Source organism: Cetorhinus maximus, chromosome 10 (genome assembly GCF_964194155.1).
Source record: "Cetorhinus maximus chromosome 10, sCetMax3.hap1.1, whole genome shotgun sequence".
Lineage (NCBI taxonomy): Eukaryota > Metazoa > Chordata > Chondrichthyes > Lamniformes > Cetorhinidae > Cetorhinus > Cetorhinus maximus.
Window position 1 is genome coordinate 112,633,778 of NC_135888.1, and position 21,739 is coordinate 112,655,516.

Below are 21,739 nucleotides of genomic sequence, written 5' to 3' on the forward strand. Positions count from 1 at the left end.
AACATGAAACCTCATCCACGGGCGGGATGAGGATTCATGAGGGTATTAAAATTGGTATTAAATGTATAAATGGAAGAATTTGACATGTCCCAGCTCATGTGACAGAGGCACATTAGGGAACATGTCAGTAAATTTTTTTCTAATCTTTATTCAATGTTTTAAACTTGAGCCAATCTCCCTGAGGCAGCACTTTGCCTCAGGGAGATCTGCGCGCTCTTTCACGCACTATTGCGAAAGAGCACACTCCCGGCTCAGGGAATCTCCTCCTCGCCTGCACAGGGAGCGCATAGCACTCCCTGGCAGACGTCACGCTGGGTGGGCCTTAATTGGCCCACCCAGGTAAAATGGCGGCACACCCCCACTTGGGGCCGCTGATCAGAAACCCGCCCGCCCACACCCGCTCCCGACGGGAGGAAAATGTTGCCCCCTGTATATTTACAGTGGGATGGACAAGGACATAGGCTAGCCTGCCCTTGCCAGGCCCTTAGTGTTCAATTAATGACCACTTAAGGGCCGTTTCCTGCCCAATCTCAATTTTCAGGCCAGCAGGAGAAGTTCAGGGGCAGGGAGGAAACCCGAAAAGTGACCCTTATCATGGCTTGAGTGGGGTGGGGAGGGTGGAGTGGCACCTCCATCCTTGGCCTCCTTGCAACATCAGGAGCCAACTCCCACCAACCCCCCAACCTCCCACTAAGGTCTGCCCCTCAAGAGTGCTCCCTCAGCCCTGGTCTCTCTACCAACAGCCCCGCACACCCCCTGCCAAACCCCCTGGGCCTCACCTCCCCTCCACCCTGAGGCCCCCACACTTACCTGGCCCTGGACCCCCAGGCTTAGACTCTGGGGGCTGCTTGTAGTCCCAGTTCTGTCCACGGCAGCTTCTATGCCGCTGGGGTTACTGCAGCAGCAGCTCTGTGAGTGAGGGCCGCAAGTCCCATCTCCAGCCAATTAACTCTCCTAATGTCTGCAGGGTAGCCAGTATCGGAGGCGATGCATTCTCCATCGGCTCCCTGAGTTGCAGGCCAGGAAACCCCACCATCGGAAAATTCCTGGGCTTAAAGATTTTTGAAACTTACATGTTACAAACACAGACAATTTAAAGATTTAAAAATGGAAAGTGCTGAAAATATTCATTCGGTGTGGCAGCATCTATGGAGAGAGAAACAGAGTTTTGAGTCTAATATGACTCTGGGTGGAACCATCCCAGATTCGCACTAAGCGCAGTTGCAGGCGGGAGAAAAGATGTTTCACCAGCTGGCCGAAATGGCAACTTTTCGGGCCACATCGTCCCAATCCCACCTCACTAATCATGCATTCCCGGGACACACGCCAGGTGGCTGGCAGGGTGTCCAATCATTTGCCCATCCCGCTGTCACCTCAGTCCTTCGGTAAACCGGATGCCATATTTAAAGGCTGCCCTTGCAAAGAGTTAGTACTTTTCAAGGGGTCGGAAGCTCCCGTGAACTGATGGCTGCCAAAGGGGGGAAATGTGCTGCCGCAGATTTAGTGACGCCTCCCTCAAGCATCTACCAGGCACAGTGGAGGCCCGGCGCGATGACTTCTACCCCAGTCAGGGCGAAGGCCAGCAAGCAAGGTCACCAATCTAGCACGGGAGACGATGGCAGAGGTGGTCAGCACCAACACCCTGCAAAAGAGGATTCACCCAGTGCACAAAGAGGATGAATGGTCTCATCCACTCTGCCAGGGTAAGTCCTTATTCTCATCAATCTCAACTCACACACTCACAAACCCATCACACATGCACAGGGACCTCACATCTCAAGGGGCAACACCAATAACTCTCACATAAATCCTCACATCTCCAACAGCCTCATATCCTCTGGAGCTCATGTCCTCATCCTGTCCACGGCTCCGCTCACCACACAAACATTCCATGCAGAGCTATGGGTCCTGCTCACACTCTCTCCATCTGTTTTCATGCAGGAGAAGCTGACTCACATCAGCAGGGAGAGCAAGGATCAGGGGTGGAGTGGCCCACATTAAGCACCTCACTCACTTTGGGGAGCGTGCCATTGCACTGACTGGTGAGGGCGTGGACTGTGCCTGCGGCGATGGTGAGGTCAGCAGGAAACACCTACGTGAGGATCCTGCACCACATCATCCATCTCTCAACGCAACTGTGAGTGCTCTCTCTCCTGCTTTTGACCCTACTGCCACACTACTAATTATCTCTACTTTGGTTCACAGGGAGCTCTGCCAAGTGACCGACACCCTCAGTCAGTCAGTCCCTCAGCTCCATCCAGTTCCTCACCTCCAGCCAAGAGGACACCTCCTCCACTGAAGAGCTAGAAATAAGCAGCCTGGAAGACCCATCACAGTGCTTACACACACCCTGCACCAGTGCAGAGACACACACCTCAGTGGGGTCTAGATCTAGAGCAGGCTCGGGTTCACAAAATGGTGGTCACCGCACGGACACGAGTCCACAGCAGGAGGAGGCAGATCCAGCCAAGCTCCCCGACACTTGGAGGACTGCTGGGGAAGAGGCATCTGTGAGGTCTGAGTCAGATGACGAGCCTCTGGATTCGGCCTTCCAATTCATCGTGGAGAGTCAGCAGAAGGCGGGGGAACATCACGCAGAGCTGTTGGATGCCCTCAACAGAGTGGCACGGAGAGTACCATGGGGACCCTGGCCAAGCAGAATGGAGATTCGCGCAGACCTTCAGGCCATCACGGTAGCCATGCTTGAATTCCTGCAGTGGCATGAGGGGGAAATGGGGCACCCTAAAAGTGGGTTTCCCGGGAATTTTTGTTGTCACCTGTGAGTCTGTTGGTAGCACTCTTGCCTCTGAATTAGAAAAATGTGAGTTCGTCTCCAGCTCAAAATCTAGGCTGACGATCTAGCAGTGTACCGAGGGAATGCTACACTGTCAGAGGTGCTGACTTTTGGAAGAAATTAAGCTAAGGCCCTGCCTGTTCTTTTAGATAGACAAAAAGAATCCTATGGCACTGAACAAACCAGTCCACAATCAACACGTTTGAAATTTTATTTAGGGGTGAAATGCATAGCTGCTGTGGAAAATTCCAGAATACACTTCTAAGGTTTGATATGAAGGCAAATTATAGGCCAAAGTACATTCAGCATATCTAAGCTGCGATATGCCTAATTAGGACAGCTCAGTGGTGACATTATATGCCTGTAGTGGAAATGCCTTTAATTCCCTTTGTGTTAACATCCTCACCCCTTGTTTAATACAACAACCGCTGTAAAATATCTAATTTAGTCAAAATTGTCATATAGCGTTGGCAGCTTTTTGCTATATCAGGAACTTCCTTCAAACCTCCTTTAAACATTCTAGTAAAAATTCTTTAGTGTAACAAGAAACCAACAATTGCCCTTGCTGTTCCACCCTTCATATCTACAGAATCCTGTATTATAATAACTGGTTTTACTATCCACACCTTTGTTTACCTCACGGCTAGTAGTGTTCATTTTTATCACAGTACATAGAGATGTGCCTGAGTTACCTAATCAAGAACACACCTTTTCATGTCTCATAATATCTACAACAATCTCTCAAAACAAGTATTTAAATTTCTTGGCATTGATTTTGACCTGTGGGCAGCAGGAAGTAATGAGGTGGCTGGGTTCAAATTTGGAGCAGAGGTCAAAAGTCAAATTCCAATCCATCCAATGCTATTGTGAAAGTTTCTAAATCAGAATGTTCGTTTCTTCACACTGTTACAATTTAATATTTTAATTGATGGTATTAATGATTAAAAACCCACAGTAAGGATAAGCTTAAACAGAACAAAACTCATATGATATGAGCTTGTATTGGGATCATGATTGCATGGTTCTCTCTATTGCCAACAAACTAAAAGCATTTGCTATATTATCTTATGGAATTGGACATCTTTAGAAGCTGAAAATACAAGATTTCATTGTGTACAATTCAGAGACCTGAATCCCTTTACTTCATCGCCAAACATTCTAAAAGATCCACTGTATGATGGAGATCACACTATCTGCAATCTTTGTCACACCATAATACATTAGATGGTTCAGATGATGTCATAAACTATAAAAGAGCAAGTTGATACAAGGAGTCAAACAGTGGCTTCTCAAATAGCATGGGTTACATTTCTGCAGGGCCCTGTAAACTGGAGGTTAAAAAAATAGCTTGTCGTGAACTGAAATTTTGAAAGCTTTCCAACGAGAAAATATATTTAAATAAGGAACTGGTCAACTGTTGGATGTTGTACTAAAAAGTAACCTCAAATATTTAACTTGTCACAGAGGGAATATCATTGGTGCAATTTTCATGTATGCACGTTATTTCAGAGGCTGTCATGTTGGCTGACATTTGATTATTTTTCCCTCAGAAAGGATTGGCGGAGTAAAAAAGCATTGCATTTCAGGGTTCCGCTTTCAAGCAAAGTGTATTCACACTGATTGAAAAAAAAGTTACACAGGTGAAAATGGAGAGATAAGTTTTAATCTTTTTTATTCTCCAAAGATTGTTAATGATAAAACATTTGTTAGTCCGTCTCGGCAATTGATAAACATCTTTCATCCAATATGTTGGGAAATCTGTAGTCCCAGGTGTTCAGCAGCTAGATCTTGAACAATTTTAACTGCTAGGACACCTCTCCATCCCTGGTCAGCTACCTGTACAAAATGGGTGGAAAGTGATCGCTGGCCAGCCAGTGGCAGCAGAATTTCAGATGGCAAGATGCCATTTGCCAGGATCAAAGGAATGATCATTGGTACTCAGGTAAGTTGCAGGGAGGAGGTTTTGGCAATGTCTCGCTTTCCTGAATGGGTAAGGTGGGGAAACCTGGGTGTCAGGGGAGGCCTAAATACTCCTGCTCCTCTTGGGAACATAAGGAAAGTAAAAAAAAAAAGTAAAATACCTTACTTTCACAAATCGTTGTTGGACCTGGCTCCTCTTCCGGCTATCCTCATTTAGCAGGACAGACCCAATGACATTCCAGTTCAGGCCACCAGGTAAAATTGCAGTTGGGGCCTGATGATATAATTGGATTCCTATATGAATTTATAAGCAAGGACCCCATCAGCTTCAGGCAGGTGTCCTTACCACTTGCTGAGAAGGAACCATGGGAATGCTGCCAATTTTAAACTGCCTGTCCATCTGATATACAGCAGGCAGGTAGGGTTAAAATCACCACCTCTATTTTCTGTCATGGTCCATCTGTAAAGATCAGCTTGGAGAATTATGCAAAGATCATTATCTTATCATTGACCAAGGTATAGAGTCCACTAACTTTTATTGTTTGCTTGACCCTTGCATCAATGAATTACTTACATTGCTATTTTTGTTCAAACAAAAGTACCCAAACTTCATAAGCATCTTCTAACATGTGTATCTCCTACCTCATCCTTTCAGGGTGCAAACTGTGCCAAGAAAAGTTGAGTTGATTTGACCAGATAAACTATGGATCAGTAACTGCCCTCCAGATTTACTACAACTTATGAGAACTGTCACAGGAGATCTACAACTATCTATCTATATGATTAAAGTTTTTATATCTGTGTGCCTATAAGATTACATTATAGATTATAGATTCTCTTCAATGTTACTGACCTCTCCAATGCAAAGCAAAGTGATTACATAATCATGAGCAATCAATCCGAACACACTCAGCTTCTCTACTCTGCCAGTATATACTGACCCTTAACACCACTACATGACCCAGAATCATAACTAGGAAATTAAGTAAGCAACTTCAAATAATAAATTAGCGAAAATGGATCTACAATGAAATGAAAAGTGAATGTTAAAGGAGAACAAGAAGATCAGAATAAGGAGTATAAAAAGACAAAAAATGAGAGTTGGGAATGGTATTGTCATTGGATTTATTTTCCAGAGACCCAGGGTATTGTTCTGGGGACCTGAGTTCGAATCCCACCATGGCAGATGGTGAACTTTGAATTCAATAAAAAATCTGGAATTGAAAGTCTAACGATGACCACGAAACCATTGTCGATTGTCGTAAAAAGTCATCTGGCTCATTAATGTCCTTCAGGGATGGGAATCTGCCGTCCTCACCTGGTCTGGCCTACATGTGACTCCAGACCCACAGCAATGTGGTTGACTCTTAAATGCCTCTGAAAAGGGTAATTAGGGATGGGCAATAAATGCTGGCCTAGCCAGTGTTGCCCACAACCCATGGATGAATAAAAAAAAGTTCTGTGATAAACACAAAAAGAGGCATACAGAAAGATCCAGAAATACACAGAGTAAGATAAGTACAAAAGACAGAACTAATGGATGGATATTCTTAGTTTAATAAAATGTTACATGCATCCCACAGTAGCATGATTAAGTTTATCCACTGAAGTGTCTTTTGTCTTTTAATTATTTACTTCAAAACCTCATGCTGGGCCAGATTTTTGCAGAGTTGGACTGACGTCAGAAGCCTTTAAAATAGTGGGCAGTACCCAGATGCTGAAGGCCTGCTGCCAATTCCGAAAGGTCCCATTTTTTTTTCCAGCAGGGAGAAGGGGGCGAAGTGTGAACCACACAGGCGGGAAACCCAAACTTAGCAGGGTCATTTGAAATTACTGCTGAGTATAAACAGATCCAATTTTAAAACACTGTTTCAGGGCCTTAACCTGAAGTGTGGGAGTCACAAGTTGATGGAATAGACATAACCATTCTTGAAGGGTGGATAAGCTCTAAGTTTAAGTGTCAAGATCTGGAGTTTTTAAAAAAATTCTCAGCCCTTTAAATTTGAAAAAAGAACAAGCTTAGGCTGTCAGTTAGAGTTAAAAAAAAAAATGATCTGCTGGACTGCTTTGATTGACAGGACCTCTGACACAGGTTAGAAAAAAATATGACAATCTGTTCCACAATTTCAATGGAGTTCTTTGTTAACATTTCCAAGGGTTATTATTATGTCATTATTAATGCTTGGTTGAATTTTAAAAGCCACAATTATCTCAGTAGGAGATTCTGACTTGACAGTTTGATTGGCAGTTAAAAAGACTATTAATGGATTAGCTATCTTTGATGTGGGGACTGAATTGAAGTTTGCTTTTATAACAGATTGAACACCTGAGGAGGTTTAAAAGCTTTGAATGGGTTTCATGAATGCGAGTATTTTTGCTATCAAGTGCATATGAGTGAAAGTTGTATTAGATTATTAGAACATTCATCTCCACATGTTTCCTGAGGTGGATGCTGGATAAATTGCTTTGGAGGTGGCATGGGGATATGAGGAGCCATTGGTGGGGGGATGGGTGGTGGGGTTGAGAATGCAAGGGGTGAGCGGGGTCATGATTTGGCATGAAGGAGCCATGGGGGTATGAGGATGAGGCTATAGGGCCTAACGGCTTCTAAAACAACTGAGACCAAGTCCCAAACAACTGAAGCAGGACTTCTAAAAAGCCCACCTCGTCATTCACTTGCCCCCATGGCCACCTATGATTTGCTTCCGGAGTTGGAAGGACTGACTTAACCCCACCCAACCTCCCTGGAGTGAAAATTGGGTCCAATGAGGCCCTTAAAACCCAAGTGGGTCTGCCAAGTTGGGAAACTTCCCGACTCAAGCTACTTGCTTCCATAAGCAAAACTCTGCCCTCTGTCTCGAAAGTCTGTATATATTTTTAATCTCTCAATTGTCACATCAATCTTTAAATTATGTTTTTTCATGCAAGCGCAGGAGAATGCATCACCTCCCTTTTACCTCCTTGCTCCCAACCATCCAGGAACCAAACACTCACATTTCTGTCCTTGGCCTGCTGCAGTGTTCCAGTGAAGCTCAACACAAGCTTGAGGAACAACACCTCATCTTCCAATCAGGCAGTTCACAGCATCTACACTCAACAATGAGATCAAGAATTTTAGACCATGAGCTCTGTTACCCATTTTGATTCTTTTTTTTTTGCCATGTGCTGGTCTAAATCTTGTTTTCCATACTTCTTGCTTTCGGACAAAGCTTTTCATTATTCTGCCGTTCACACTCACTGTGGACAAATGCTTTGTTTCTTCACTACAAGTATTGCCACTCCCTTTGCCTTTTGCTCCATGGCACTTTTGTCATTTAATTTCTGTCCCCCTCTTCCCTATCCCAGACCTTCCCTTTTGTTCTTCCTCGCGCATTCCCCCTTTCAACAGCATAAATCCCATCACATTTCTACCTTCCTTCAGTTCTGAAGAAGGCTCATATTTGACTTGAAACGTTAACTGTTTCTCTCGCCACAGATGCTGCTGTGTTTTTCGAGAGTTATTTCAGATTTCCAGCGTCCGCAGTATTTTGCCTTTATGGAATAATGATTCACTTCTATTTCTTTCAAATGTCTTCAATTGGGAAAACCAAATGCAACTTGGGTGATCACTATGCAGAACACCTCCATTCAGTTTGCAAGCATGACCCTGTGTTTTCTGTTACTTGTCATTTTAAATCTCCACTCCATCCTCATTCTGACATCTCTGTTCTTGGTTTCCTATAGCATTGCAATGAAGCTCAATGGAAACGCAAGGATCAGCAAGTCAACTTCTGATTAGGTACTGTGCTTTATAACCTTCTGGACTCAACAACGTGTTCAACAATTTCAGATCATAACTGCTGCTTCCACTTTTTCAGACAGCAGCTGGTTGTTGCTGTTCACACCCCCTCTAGGCCCACCTTTTCTTTAAGTGTCCTCGTACCATCTCCTTTTGCCTTCCAATCTCATCCCTTTTGCCATTTTCTTCTTTCCCTCACCCCCCCTTTCCCTGTATTTGTACTTGCTTAAAATCTGTTACATCTCTAATGTTTTCCAGCTCTGAGGAAAGGCTATTGACTTGAAAGTTTAACTATGTTTTTCTCTCTGGAGATGCTGATGACCTGCTGAGTATTTACAGTACTTTATGTTGTTATCTCTATTAATACTATTTAGTATCGCTGAAAAAAGAGACATGTCAAAGCTTTTCATCTTGCACTCATCAGAAAATTCACAAGAATATCAAATGTAAAGGGAACAATAATTTATACTTCATTAGAAGAGATTATCAGTAAGGCTCACAGTATGGTGCACTTATGCATGCTAGAAGCTACATATATTAATACACAAAGCCCTGTTCTTTGTAGAAAGAACATGTACACAGATTGCATTTGGGGAAGTAGTGGCATAGTGATAGTGTCACTGGGCTAGTAATCCAGACACCCAGGGTAATGCTCTGGGGATAAAAGCAAAATACTGCGGATCCTGGAAATCTGAAACAAAAACAGAAAATGCTGGAAAAGCTCAGCAGGTCTAGCAGCTTCTGTGGAGAGAGAAGCAGAGTTAACGTTTTGAGTCCGTATGACCCTTCTTCAGACCCTTCAAATGCTCTGGGGATCCGGGTTCGAATCCCACCACAGCAGATGGTGGAAATCAAATTAATTAAAAATATGGAATTAGAAATCTAATGATGACCATGAAACCATTGCTGATTATCATAAAAACCTACCTGGTGACTCCACAGCAATGTGGTTGCTCCTTAAATGCTTTCTGAAGTGGCCGAGCAAGCCACTCAGTTGTATCAAGCTGTTACAGAAAATTGGACATACACCACATGGACTGTGGCAGTTCAAGAAGGCAGTTCACCCCCAGTGATACACACATCCCATGAATAAAAAAAAATTGTGCCTGTTTTAACTGAACAAAATCAGTGACAGCCATGCTCTGTTTCATTCCCCCATGCAATGCTGTGATCAATCAGAGTCAACCTGCCTGGTTTGAATTTAAACAAAGCCTGTTTAGTCATCAGTCAACTTTCTCTTTTTCATTCACGGCCCAGCCAGCAAAGCCAGCATTTATTGCTGATCCCTAGTTGCCCTTGAGAAGGAGATGGTGAGCTGCCTTCCTGAACTGCTGCAGTGAGTATAGGTACACCCACAGTGCTGTTAGGAAGGGAGTTCCAGGATTTTGACCCAGTGACAGTGAAGCAACGGCGACATATTTCCAAGTCAGGATGTTGAGTGACTTGGAGGGGAACTTCCAAGTGGTGGGGTTCCCATCCATCCTCTGCCCTTGTCCTTCTAGATGGTAGTGGTCATGGGTTTGGGAGGTGCTGTCTAAGCAGCCTTGGTGAATTCCTACAATGCATCTTGTAGATGGCACATACTGCTGCTACTGTGCGTCGGTGGTGGAATGAGTAAATGTTTATGGATGTGGTGCCAATCAAGCAGGCTGCTTTGTCCTAGACTGTATCAAGCTTCTTGAGTGTTGTAGGAGCTGCAGTCATCCAGGCAAGTGGGCAGTATTCCATCACACTCCTGGCTTGGGCCTTGTAGATGGTGGACAGGCTTTGGGGAGTCAGGAGAGGAGTTACTCACCTTGCAGGATTCCTAGCCGCTGACCTGCTCTTGTAGCCACAGTATTTATCTGGCTAGTCCAGTTCAGCTTCTGGTCAATGGTAGCCTCCAGGATGTTGATAGTGGGGATTCAGTGATGATAATGCCATTGAACATCAAGGGGAGATGGTTAGATTCTCTCTTGTTGACAGTCACTCTCACCTCACCTCCGGAGTTCAGCTATTTTGCCCATGTTTGAACCAAGGCTGTAATGAGGTGAGGAACTGAGTGGCCCTGGTGGAACCCAAACTAAGCATCAGTGAGCAGGTTATTGCTAAGCAAGTGCTGCTTGATAGCCCTGTTGATGACCCCTTCCATTACTTTACTGATGATTGAGAGTAGACTGATGGGGCGGTAATTGGTCAGGTTGGATTTGTCCTGCTTTTTGTGTGCAGGACATACCTGGGCAATTTTCCACATAGCCAGGTAGATGCCAGTGTTGTAGCTGTACTGGAGCATCTTGGCTAGGGGCGCAGCAAGTTTTGGAGTACAAGTCTTCAGTACTATTGCCGGAATATGGTCAGGGCCCGTGGCCTTTACAGTATCCAGTGCCTTCAGCCGTTTCTTGATATCACACGGATTGATACGAATTGGCTGAAGACTGGCATCTGTGATGCTGGGGACCTCCAGAGGAGGCTGAGATGGATCATCCACTCAGCATTTCTGGCTGAAGATTGTAGCAAATGTTTATCTTTTACATTGATTTGTTGGGCTTCCCCCTCATTGACAATGGGGATATTTGTGGAGCCTCCTCCTCCAATGAGTTGTTTAATTGTCCACCACCATTCACGACTGGATGTGGCAGGACTGCAGAGCTTAGATCTGATCCGTTGGTTGTGTGATCGCTTAGCTCTGTCCATTACTTGTTGCTTATGCTGTTTTACATGCAAGTAGTCCTGTGTTATAGTTTCACCAGGTTGACACCTCATTTTTAGGTATGCCTGGTGCCGCTCCTGGCATGCCCTTCTGCACTCTTTATTGAACCAGGGTTGATCCCCTCGCTTGATGGTAATGGTAGAGTGGGGGATATGCTGAGCCATGAGGTTACAGATTGTGTTCAAGTAAAATTCTGCTGCTGCTGATGGCCCAGAGCACCTCATGGGTACCCAGTCTTGAGTTGCTAGATCTGCTCGAAATCTATCCCATTTAACATGGTGGTAGTGCCACATAACACAATGGAATGTATCCTCAATATGAAGCGGGACTTCGTCTCCACAATGGCTGAGGTCAAGTCTTTTAGGATTCGGCCAGCTGGGTCAGTAGTGGTGCTATATTGAAGTAGCCCACCCAGAGTACATTCAGCACCCTTGCCACCCTCAGTGCTTCCTCCAAGTGGTGTTCAACATGGAGGAGCACTGATTCATCAGCTGAAGGAGGGCAGTACGTGGTAATCAGCAGGAGGTTTCCTTGCCCACATTTGACTGATGCCATGAAACTTCATGGGGTCCGGGGTCAATGTTGCGGGCTCCCAGGGCAACTCCCTCCTGACTGTATACCGCTGTGCCACCACCTCTGCTGGGTCTGTCCTGCCAGTGGGACAGGACATACCCAGGGATGGTAATGGTGATGCCTGGGACATTATCTGTAAGATATGATTCCATGAGGATGACTAAATCAGGCTGTTGCTTGACTAGTCTGTGAGACAGCTCTCCCAATTTTGGCACTAGCCCCCAGATGTTAGTAAGGAGGACTTTGCAGGGGCGACAGGGCTGAGTTTACCATTGTCGTTTCTGGTGCCTAGGTCGATGCCGGGTGGTCTGGCAGGTTTCATTCCTTTTTTGAGGCTTTGAAGCAGTTTGATACAGCTGAGTGGCTTGCTAGGCCATTTCAGAGGGCATTTAAGAGTCACTCTGTGGGTCTGGAGTCACATGTAGGCCAGACTAGGTAAGGAAAATTTCCTTCTCTCCCTAAGGAGGAAGGGCAAGTAAGGAAGAGCATTAGGTTTTTTACAATAATCAACAATGATTTCATGATCATCATTAGACTTTTAATTCCAAATTTTTATTGAATTCAAATCCCACCATCTGCTGTGGAGGGATTCAAACCCGGGGTTTGGACCCAGGGTATCACTCTGGGTCTCTGGATTACTAGTCCAGTGGCAATACCACCATGCTATCGCCTCCCCTGGTGTATTCTCCATGGCAAATCCTCTACCAATCAGGATTCACTTGCCAACCAATCAGCACACTCTTCTCATGAAGTATAAACTGTTATTTTGTTTACATTTGGTATCCTTGCGATGAGTGTAAGACAAAAAGCTTCAACATGACTCTTTTTTCTCTTTTTTACTCAAGTTCTGTACTAGCAAATGACTATTTAATACTATTTAGCATAATTATATTCTTATAAAACTGTAGACTCATTCTGAACATAGTGTTTGGTAAATCTTGTTGGAATGCATGTATTATATTTTAATGGCTTTTCTTGCTTGAAAACGAGTTCATCTTTATTAATTTTAATGACTAAAAGATTATGGGGTACGTGAATGCAAATTGCAGATATATACTCCAGGCATGCAAAACTCTTTGTGGAAACACAAATATCGATGTTTTGATCCCCATCAATAATCTCCCCCATGTTCTCACTAAAGTCCCACAATAATCAATAACAGAGCACAAAGTTCCTTAAAATCAAGCCCATTACATTGATCACTGATGAGAACAAAGTGATACGTTCCATGAGTTCACTACTATTAGGTCTGAACATTTACAATGCCTTTGGCAAAATTAGTTTCCTTGTAAATCATTTGACCTGGGTAACAGTATCAGAATAAATCTAATGTTATGAACTGTTAAAATATTACTGACAACAAATGATGGAGTGCAGCCAGAGGCACCATGTCAAGTAAGAAGTAATGATCACTTACCTCACAGTGCTAAGCATGTTTCCAAACAGGAGTAAAGAATTTCAGTATGAAAGATAAAAGAAAGTGGAACGTCAGGTGACTATTCCACAAATCTAGGATCCTGTATGACACCTCATTTTTTCTCCCTAAGTTTAAGTATGTAGGTGTTTCTGTGAAAGTAGAAAAGGATTCATGCGTTTGGTTCTTCCGGGTGCTTGCGTATAACCTAAATTGCTTTGATTATGAACATCAGGTTGGTATTTCCGGAATGCCCAGGTGCAAAGTTCAACTTTGTTTTATAGTGAACAGTAAACATTAAGGTCCATCTCCTCACTGAAACAATGTACTTGTGGAAAATCTCCCAGTTTCAGCCAATAGTTGATGTGAAACATTGTAGAAACTTGCTGGAAAGTTAAGTTTCTGTTTAAGAACTTACTGAACATTTTAGCACTGACTAGCCTTCATAGTTTTTCAAAATATCTACTCACTCTTTGCCATTACATTTGTCAAAGTAGAGTTTGCAACATGGAATATTACAATATAGGATTAGAGGAATATGTTGCGCTGAGCCAGTGACAAATCATAGATTTATTCTAGTAAGTTCCTGATTTTGTCTGTGCTGTCGGGTCAGTAAGGCAGTTAGTAGGGATTGAGCTTTTCTCAAAGGGAAATGAAAGAAACAAGCAAGAGTAGCAGATCAATCGTGATGGATAATTCTTGAGCTTCTCTCCTTTATGTCCCTTCTCCTCCTCCTCCAGCTTCTGCTCCTTAGCTTCTCGCCTGATAAGTGGTGACAAGAGCGGTCCCTTCATGATGGCAAGGTTGTGCGGCATGTAGCATACAACCACGTATCCAAAGACGCATGCAGACAAGCGCTGCAGAGCTCCTTCAGAGCAGCCTAGGCTTCTTCAGCATGCAAATGGTCTGTTCTATCAAATTTCTTGAGGTAGCATGACTCTTATTGTATGCATGCTGTGCACGTGTGCAATAATGTTTGGCCGAGGATTTCTCTTGTTACTCAGTCGTCAGCCTTTGATGTGCCATGGTGGCTGAAATACAGTTGGTACAACAGGAAAAAAGACGTCATGACTGCAGCCAGGATACTGTGCATGATGTATGGCAACATATCGGCTGCACATTGAAGAATTTGGAGTCCTTTTTGATTCAGATGCATGGCAGAATTGACCTGATGCTCCGCAAAGCATTGTGCATAGTTAATGGCACCTGGCACTGTGGAGAAGACTGTAATCCTTGCAAACCCTTGTGTTCACTCCACCAGCTTCTCTCTGAAAAGAGGGAATGATATGAAGTTGTCTCCCTTTGAATAAAGAGCAAGTCACCTCTTGTAAGGAGCAGCACATGACAAACTACAAAATATTGCAATCTTTCCAGCACCAGCCTGGAAGGGGCCAGATGTATTAAAGTTAATCACCACAGTCATCTTCACAGCAGCTGGGAATGCAATCCCAGTGGGATTATAGCTGCAATAGGTGCCAGATTTCAATGACACTGTCTTTAGTGATAGACAGACAACTCAAACATTGGTTGTTGTTAAGGCTCATGTAGAATTGCTGTTTGAACACCCTGGTCATATATGGCTGCACGCTGAGAACTTTTCTTCCCCTCCTCCTCCTCCCTCCACCAACAGCTTGTCTTGCTCTGTGCAGTCTCTGCTCATTCTCCCACTCATGCTCAATTCCAAGAGTAAGGGCTGTTAGTATACCCATGACCGGGAGCAACTGGTTTGTTTAGAAACCTTGAAGTCAGCAAAAAGTACTTCTGCTCCTGCCACACCATTTCCAGTAGACTTTAGAAACTTGAAACAATTAGTGAAATCACCAAAACATGTAGAATTGCAATAGTCAAAAGTAAACCAGCAACTAACCTGTACGCAACTGATGATCCCTTTAAATAGCATGGGAGGGAGGCTGCTTCATGTTGCTTAACATCGTGTCCAGTTTTACAAGGTTAAGAATGGGCATTAGCTGGAGTGCAGAACTCCAAAATGGCAGCACTGGTGTCAAATTAGTGCTGCTCGCTGATTTATGTCCTGATCTGTCTGCTCTGCACAGGTTTGGTGGACATAAAGTAAGCGTACGCTGCCCTTTATCAATATGGCACCCCAGTAAGTTTTGCATCAACATACAAACACCATTTTGGCGCCTTAAGAGGCCTTGGAGCAACCAAACAACAGGTGCTTTTTGAGCCCAATTTTGTTCCCCATTTCTTCCAAACTTCAATTCTCAGCTACAAAAATGTGTGAAATGTCTTTGCATAATGGTTGAAATCTACTCTTTTACACCAGGCTTATTTAGCTGGAACCTTTAGATTGAGAAAATTAGATCAACAAATACCATTAGTCGGTGTCAAGGAATAAACAAAGTTTCAGAGCACAAATGGTTTGAAGTGGGGCATTTAGATCTAATCAAAAAAACTTGAAGTTGGACAATTTGGATTAAGTGTCTCTAATCCAATTAGAAACGGGGGCAAAAACATCAGTGCTTTCATTTACAGTAACATGCTCCGAGGAACTCTACCAATGTAGATAAAAGCAAAATACTGCGGTTGCTGGAAATCTGAAACAAAAACAAAAAATGCAGGGAAAACACAGCAGGTCTGACAGCATTTCCAACATTTTTTGTTTTTCTACTAATGTAGATCCTTCTTCACATTAGTACTCACCAAGTGAACTATTTCCTCAGTGCTTGCCTGTCACAATCTGCTCATAGCTGATACACCCATCCATAACAAATGAAACAGGTGTAAGTAAGGAGAGTAGGTCATTTGTTCTTTCAAAGGGCTAATAAGTGGTCTGCCATTTAACCAGAATTGTTTATGCTGTATAGAGATTTGTTTATTCTCCACAAGCTTCCCTTTAATGAAATCTTGCAATAAAAGTTTGTACAGAATGAGGGTGTAGTTATAAGTAGGTGAATATTGTAAGACATGGGCGCTAAATTATGCCAGTTTTTCAGGCATTATGCATCCAAATAAGAGCCAAAGAGCCTGAGATATGAATGCCCATTTCTGATGGGAAGCACACAGAACTCTATCTTGGTAAAGGAGTTTGAGCGCCACCTAATGGCTGGCAGCAGCATTTGGAATAGCAAGTTGATGACAGAGCGTGGAATCTTGATTTGAAAACATCACTGCCATTTTCCAATTCCCTCATACCAGTCTTAATCTCACAAAGCTGAACTTGACCTTGAACGGAATGAAGCAACCTACACCAACATTATTTCAAGGGATCATGGATATTAAAAATAGGAGCTGGAATATATCATGTGGCCATTTAATAAGGTCACAGCTTATCTTCTATTTCAACTGTACCTCCCCATTTCCCTTGATTTTCTTAATATTCAAAAACCCATCAAACACTGCCTTGAATATATTCAGTGACTGAGCATTCACACCTTTCTTGTCCAGAGAATTTCAAAGAATAGCAATCTTTTTAGTGAAGAAATTTCTCCTTATTTCGTTCATAGCCTGAGACAGTGAGCCCGTGTTCTAGACTCTCCAGCCAAGAGAAACATCCTCTGAGATCCACTCTGTTAAGCCCTTTAGGAATTTTATGATGGGGAAATTAATTATATAAATTAAGAACACTGTGTGGGTCACCCAGATAGCAGTTTGCGGTGTTGCCTAACCCCGGGAATTGGCATCAATCTGTGCCGTGCCGTGCCATTAGAAGCAGTTTTATGCAAACTAATTTCTCCCCCAATATGTTTCAATGGGACTTTTTAAAATTCTTTCACAGGATGTGGGCATCACTGACTTTGTTGCCCTAAGTGCCCTTGAGAAGGCAGTGGTGAGCCACCTTCTTGAGCCGCTGGAGTCCATGCAGTGTAGATACACCCCATTATGTATTCGCTAGTGTGCATAATATCTTGTGTAGCATAGTTATCTTAGAGCAATGCAGAGATGACACCAGTTCTAAATTTACAAGTTTATTTATAGTACTTCAAAATATCTGCACTTACAGGATTTCTACACACATGCTCTCAGCCCAGATCCAGGTCTGTTTTGAGAACCTTCTGTATGGAGTCAGTTATTTAACTCTCTAGCTCCATCCACAGGCTTAAGCAATCAAGCAACATGAACATTGATCGATGAATAGACTAACACAATCAAACACAGATCAATTAAACTATTGAACACCACATCTTTTCCCTCTTTTCCTTAAAGACATTATTTTAAATTAAATCATCCTAAACATATATAGACAAAGTAATTTCTTAGCATTCAACTTGTCTGTAATTTCTAAGTACACAAATAGTCTTTGAGATACAAAGGTTTCTTAGGTCTGCAATTAGATCTACAATTTTGAGGTTATATGATAGTAGCACCACTAAGCTTGTCAGTTTGCATGACCCTGCGAGATACTCTAACTCAAAGTTGTATTGATGAAGATGATCTGACCATCTGTAGATGCATAGAGGTCAATGACCAGATCTTGAGGTAGCTAACAATGTAGCGCTGGGTGATCAGTGCAGAGAGTGAACTTCCTACCATAGACATACATGGACCATTGTTCACATGTGTAGATACGGGCTAGTGCTTCTTGCTCACCAGTACAGAATTTGTATTCAGTTTGTGATAACAGGCATGACGTGTAAATGATTAGTCGCTCACTTCTTTCAATGTAACGTGAGCATACAGCTCCAGTTGCTCCAGTTCCCAATGCATCTGTTGTGACATACGTATATACATCTTGACTGAAATGTGTGAGGACTGGCGGAGGTGCTATCTTCACCTTTAACATTTCGAACGCTATTTGCTACACCATTGTCCATTCCCATTGTGCATCTTTGCACAGTAGCTTCCGAAGGGGCTCCATGATCTCTGCATCCTTAGGAACTAAGTTGTGATAAAAGGTTGGTAGTACCAAGGAACGATGCCAACTGTTTCACATTAGATGCTGTTGGAAGCGCATGAATGGCTGCAACATTGTTGTGTGTAGACTTTACTCCAGCTGCTGTCACTCTGTACCCTAGAAAGTCAATCTTGGTGTCACAAATGTGCATCTGTCCTTGTTGAGCGTCAAATTATGTTATGCAAGATGAGCGAGTACTGCTGATAATCGCTGATCATGTTCTGCTTTGTCCCTTATATGGACAACAGCATTATCAAGTAGGTTGAGCATCCTCTCAACATTTGACAAGACTGAAGAAACAATCTTCTGGAGTGAGCCAGGTATTGAACTTAGTCCATAGGGCATTCTGTATTGAAACACACCTTCATGAGTAACAAAAGCTGTAAGATATGGAGTGCAGGCACAATGGGCTAAATGGCCTCTTTCTGTGCCATAACTTTTCTATAGCTCTATAGGGACTTTGCTCTTCTTGAGGTATCAGAAGATAGCTCCATTGCATATTGAGCTTTATGAATACTGTGGAATCGTGAAATGATGCTGACAGTTCTTCGATTGTAGGAAAATGTGGAATGATTGCTTTGTCAACCGTTTTAGAGTCAACGTGTAATCTAAGTTCTCCATTTTCTCATCATGCAATGACTAGATTTGACATCCACAACAATGAATTGATTCACATAATGATGCTCTTCTAGTTATTTGAGCTCCTGTGACACTTCGGTACCGATTGAAAATGCCAACAGTCTAAAATTTTGTGAAATTGGTAGAATTAATGTATCAACTGCCCTTGACATCAAGGTAACATTTGACTGAGTGCGGCATCAAGGAGCCCTAGCAAAACTGGAGTCAATGGGAATCAGGGGAAAACTCTCCGCTGGTTGGAGTCATACCTAGCACAAAGAAAGATGGTTGTGGTTGTTGAAAGTCAGTCACCTCAGCTCCATATGGACTAGCTATATAAATACTGTGGCTACAAGAGCAGGTTAGAGGCTAGGAGTCGTGCGATAAGTAACTCACCTCCTGACTCCCCAAAGCCTGTCCACCATCTACAAGGCACAAGTCAGGAGTGTGATGGAATACTCCCCACTTGCCAGGATAAGTACAGCTCCTACAACACTGAAGAAGCTGGACACCGTCCAGGACAAAGCAGTCTGCTCGATTGACACCACATCCACAAACTTTCATTCCCTCCACCACCAACGCAAAGTAGCAGCAGTAAGTACCATCTACAAGATGCACTGCAGGAATTCACCAAGGCTCGTTAGACAGCACCTTCCAAACCCACGACTACCACCACCTAGAGGGACAAGGGCAGCAGATAGATGGGCACACCACCACCTGGAGGTTCTCCACCCCCCCAAATCACTCACCATCCTGACTTGGAAATATATCGCTGTTCCTTCACTGTTGCTGGATCAAAATCCTGGAACTCACTTCCTAACAGCATTGTGGGTGTACCTACACCACATGGACTCCAGAGGTTCAAGCAAGCAGCTCACCACCACCTTCTCAAGGGCAACTAGGGATGGGCAATAAATGCCGGCCCAGCCAGCAAAGCCCACATCCCGTGAATGAATTTTTAAAAAATGTGAGGAGCATGACAGTACACCTTGACTGCCCCAAAGCCAGTAAATAAGGAAATATAATGGCATGTATAGTCTGTGTCATCAGTCACATTAATGTTTGCTCTGGTGGTGAGTCAAGTTTGAATCCAAGCCTATCAAAAAGGTTTACCCCCATAAGACTTCTGCCTTTACTACATAAAAAGTGAACCTGTGTATGGTGACTTTTTGTCGTGGACTAGAACTGTGATTGTTCCCTAAACCAGAATGATAGAGTCGTTATAAGCTTGAAGAGTGTCTGTCACAGGTGTGAGAGAGAATTGAGTAAAATATCAATGATAGAGTTTGTCACTCAAAAGAGATGCTTTCGTGCCAACATTGATGAGAAGTGAAACTGAGATGCCCACAATTTCAACTGAGCACTCCTTAAAGTGGCCTGGTGTTTTACCTCTAGTGATGCTATATACATGTTGTGCCTCTCAGGAAGAACTCCTCAGCTTGTTGAATGATGAAGTCTCCTTCTTGGATGACCGGCACACCTTTGCAAAATGGTTCCACTTTAAGCATGAGTTGCATTTTTTCCTTCATGCTGGACATGGCATTGTGACTCAATGAGTATTTCCACAATTTGAACACAGTTTTGAAGGTATCTGACCATGATGGGGCGCATGTTGATGAAGTTGCTGAGGTATCCTTGTCTGTAACCCCTGCACTTGAGCTGGCTGGGCAAGCTATGTCTGCAACCCTGAGTCTAAGGGTGCATTGCTGCATAACCTCTTCATATCTAACATGGCAGATTTGATTTGGACTGACAAGTTTGTGGCTTTCTCCAAGGTTAAATCATCGCCCTCCATGAGGATATGTTCCCTAATTCATGGAATTGAAGTCTTTTCAATTAGTTGATCACTAATTAGTTCATTGGTTAGTGTGTCAAGTTTACATGTGGAAGCCAATTGCTGCAACGCTGCCACATATTGTTTAATGTGCTCACCATTTTCCTGGGATCTCTGATGGAATGTATATCGTTCAATCATCACACTTTTCTTTGACCTGAAGTATTTTTTGAGAGCACGTACCACCGTATCAAATGTAGACGTATCTTCTGTAAGTTGCTTGAATATTCGCTGGCCTTTTGCTCTGAGACAATGTACAAATATTGCCTTCTTACAGATAGCTGCTACATCTGGGCTCTCCATCTCAATAGTGAGAAAGTAGGTCTTTACGTCTTGAACCTAAAATCCAGGTCATGGCATGGGAGGATCCCCCGGCGATGAAAGAAATGCTTCTAGAGCTGGTAAAGTTAAACTTTTCTCAACCAACCTCGTTGTCAATTTGTTACATTTATGTCAGTTTGCTGTATAGCTTATATATCAGATTTATCCCAGAGCAATGCAGAATGACACTCACTCTAAATCCACAATAAGTTTATTTACAGTACTTTAAAATATCTTCACTCACAGGATTCCTTCATGCATGGTCTCAGCCCAGATCTGTGCCTGTTTCTGAAACCTTTTGCATGGAGTCGGTTATTAACCATCTAGCTCCACCCACTGGCTTAGGCACTCAAGCACACTTAACATAATTCAGTGAACAAGCTAACACAGTCAAACACAGATCGATTAAACAATTGTACACAACACACCCACAGTGCTGTTAGGAAGGGAGTTCCAGGATTTTGACCAAGAAACAGTGAAGGAACAACAATGTAGTTCCAAGTCAGGATGGTGTGTGACTTGAAGTGGAACTTACAGAAGGTGATGTTCCCATGCATCTGCTGCCCTTATCCTTCTTGCTGATAGATGTTGAGGGTTTGTCAAATGAGCCTTGGTGCGGTGCTGCAGTACACTGTGTATATGGTGCACACTGCTGCCACTGTGCGTTGATGATGGAGGAAGTGAATGTTTAAGATGGTGGATGGGGTACCGGTCAAGTAGGCTGGTTTGTCCTGGATGGTGTTGAGCTGCTTGAGTGTTTTTGGAGCAGCACTCACCCAGGCAAGTGGGGAGCATTCTACCACGCCCCTGACTTGTGGCTTGTAGATGGTGGACAGGCTTCAGGAGTCAGGAATTGAGTTACTCAAGAAAAGGGAAGCATTCGTAAGGGCTAGAAGGCTGGGAACAGATGAAGCCTGTGGAGAATATAAACAAAGTAGGAAGA

General features: G+C 43.4%; 1 protein-coding gene across 4 annotated transcripts in view; it reads right to left on the reverse strand.

The window, feature by feature from the left end:
• Window positions 1-13,364, reverse strand: part of LOC144685952 (uncharacterized) — a 137,920-nt gene extending 124,556 nt beyond the window's left edge. For all 4 annotated transcript variants that reach the window (XM_078551013.1, XM_078551010.1, XM_078551011.1 and 1 more), the window contains exon 1: window positions 13,172-13,364. The gene's annotated coding sequence lies outside the window, so the exon portion shown is untranslated. The remainder of the gene's footprint in view (window positions 1-13,171) is intronic.
• Between the last annotated feature and the right edge of the window lie 8,375 nt (window positions 13,365-21,739).